The 2,581-nt window shown below is 57.3% G+C and overlaps 1 pseudogene; it reads left to right on the top strand.

The window, feature by feature from the left end:
• Positions 1 to 1,119: 1,119 nt before the first annotated feature.
• The window catches only part of LOC101644112, a 5,111-nt pseudogene continuing 3,649 nt past the window's right edge, over positions 1,120 to 2,581 (top strand).

The raw sequence follows: 2,581 nt of genomic DNA on the forward strand, positions 1-2,581 counted from the left end.
AAGCCACACCAGTGTTTCAGCGTCGGAGGCAGAGGCCGGAGGGACGGACGCTGACATCCCCACACACAGACTTCTGAAAGTCACATTTCAGACATTTGTAGAAGGGCACCCTAAGCTGGAATTCACAAGAGAACATCGTTCACGGGCCTTCAGCAATCGCAATGCAGTCCTGACAGTAAAGTCACAAATCGTCCCGAGGGTAAAAAGCAGGAGAAAAGAGGGCAGCATCTAAAAATACCCATGGCTGCACAGCCTCGGGGCTCCTGGATTTTTAAAGTTCTCGAAAAACCGATGCCATGCGTTTGAAGTGTGTGAATTAGTCTTTGGCATCTGGCAGCGTGTGGGTCGGCGCTCTGCCACATCCTAGCTGCGTGGCCTTGGAGAAGTCACTTAACCATTCAGAGCTCTACTGCCTAGATGGATTCATGTAGACCGGCACAGCAGCCACCCTCACAGGTCGCCACGCGTGGAAGGAAAAGGTGAGTGCGGAGCCCCTGCTACTGGGGCTGGCATGCACGATGTGCTCCATCACGGTCAGCCGTCCTTCCCGGTTGCCATCAAGCCGACTCCACCCCATGGTGACACCCCCCCCGCCCCCCCGTGTGTTAGAGAAGAGACATGTCCCCAGGTGTCCAGTGTTTGAGTTTTAGAAGTAGATTGCCAGCCCTTCCCTCAGAGGCACACCTGGGCAGACTCACCCCTCCAACCCGTTGGTTCGAAGTGAGTGAGCGGATCACTTGCACACATCAGGACGTGCCCATGGAACGCCTGGAGAGGACACTGTAACAGGCTGCAGCCGAAAAGGAACAGGACACCTGGGTGAGCGCTGCCCCAGGAAGCTGGGAGGACAGGGCGATCCGAGACCTGTGAAGCCGGCGAGGAACACGCGGTCTCTCTTTTGCAGAATCACCAAGCAGGAAGGTAGGCGTCCCGCGTGGAACATCTGATGTGCAGTTAACAGAGTGGGGGGCGGGAGATGGGGGGTAGCAGAGTGTCACTCACATCCCTGATGTCTCTTGCAGGATGGAGTCACTTTGGCGGCACACAGGAACATCAGGCCACGTGAGACCATGCCTCCTCACCTCACCCTCAGTGACTCGGCTTTCTGTCACCGGCGGGATGGGGGAGCTGGGAGAGACAAGAGCTACTGGGGACGACCGTGGGCAGAGGGAAGGAGCCTGCAAAGGCGCCAGCGTGGCTTCAGTTTCCAAAACCGGGGTGGTGGGAGTGGTGAGGCGAGGTTAAGAAATTACCAGGGTGCATGGAACGCCTGGACCTGGTGGAATTCTAGAAGAGATGATTGACAGCAGTCACCTTCTCACGGCCTCTCGGCCTCTGTCCTCAGGCACCGTGCCCCCAGCGTCTCATCTCCCAACCAGAGCGAGGTTCGTCAACTCAAGTCAACAGTGGCTCCTGTCTGCTCAGGACATGCCGTGGCAGCCCCTCTTACTGAACGGAAGACCCCAAGCAAGGCCCGCACGCTAGCCAACAGGGCCCAGCAGAGCCACCCGGTCGGACCGCTCACTAGATGGACCTACTCTCCAGGGCTTTGCTCAAACACCGCCTGGCCTTTCCTGCCCCTCCGCTGAAACCACAACTGCTGCTCCCCTGGGAACCCAGGAGGGGTAGTGGTTACATGTTGGGCTGCTAACCGCAAGGTCGGCAGTTCGAAACCACCAGACCCACCGCGGGAAAACCTTGGGGCTTTCAAGGCAGTGCGCCTGGTTTGGTTTGTCTAGCCTCTTCTGTCTCACTGTTTCTCCGGAGAACTCATCCCCACCAAGCAGACGCTGCATTTGTACTTACTCCTCTTGCGTGTCTGCTCCCTCCTCCCACTGAGATGCAAGGTCCCCCGGCTCAGGGACTGCACCCCCAGTCCTTAGAATGACGCCTGCCACACCGCCACGTTCCTAAAAGGCCTGACAGCTGGGAGGGAGGTGAGGAGGAGGAGAGAAGACGTCTTGGCACCCTTCAAGCTCACAAGGTCTGGGTGACCAACCACCTGCCTGTCCAAGTTTGAAAAGGTTCCCGAAACGTGGGACCCTCTGGGCTAAGACTGCCAAGTCCCGGGTAAACCAGGACCAGTTGGTCAACCCTACATGAGTCTCATTTGCTCCTGTGATGTGGTGAAGAGGCTGACAGCTCCCAGGAAGGCCACAACTTCACCGCATCCAGACTCTAGCTCAGCCTCCCGCAGGGGCCTTGACAGCCTGCCAGAGACCTGCAGGAATGTAAAGGAGGGCAGTCTAGTGAGGTGGTTGGTATAGCTGGCTAAGCGGCCAGCCAGACACCCCCCTGCCAGGCCCCCGCCCATTCCCTGGACCAGTGTCAGGCTGGCAGAAATGGCAGAAGGCTGTGTCTTGGCCCCGGTCTCCTCCACAGTCTGTATGCCACAGAGCGGGGCATGGAGGGCGGGCCGAAGCCTGCCAGTGGTACACACTTGGGAGGGAAAATTCCCATGCTCAGCCATTAGGCTGGGCTTTGCAATCATCTCTAAAATAGATTGGAGTGAAACGTTCAAAGTAGGAACTTAAACATGTAACAGAAATAAATGCTGTTTTTTAATTTAGGGTTGGAGAGC

Source organism: Echinops telfairi, unplaced genomic scaffold (assembly GCF_000313985.2).
Source record: "Echinops telfairi isolate 266 unplaced genomic scaffold, ASM31398v2 ScPeMD7_7424;HRSCAF=8462, whole genome shotgun sequence".
Lineage (NCBI taxonomy): Eukaryota > Metazoa > Chordata > Mammalia > Afrosoricida > Tenrecidae > Echinops > Echinops telfairi.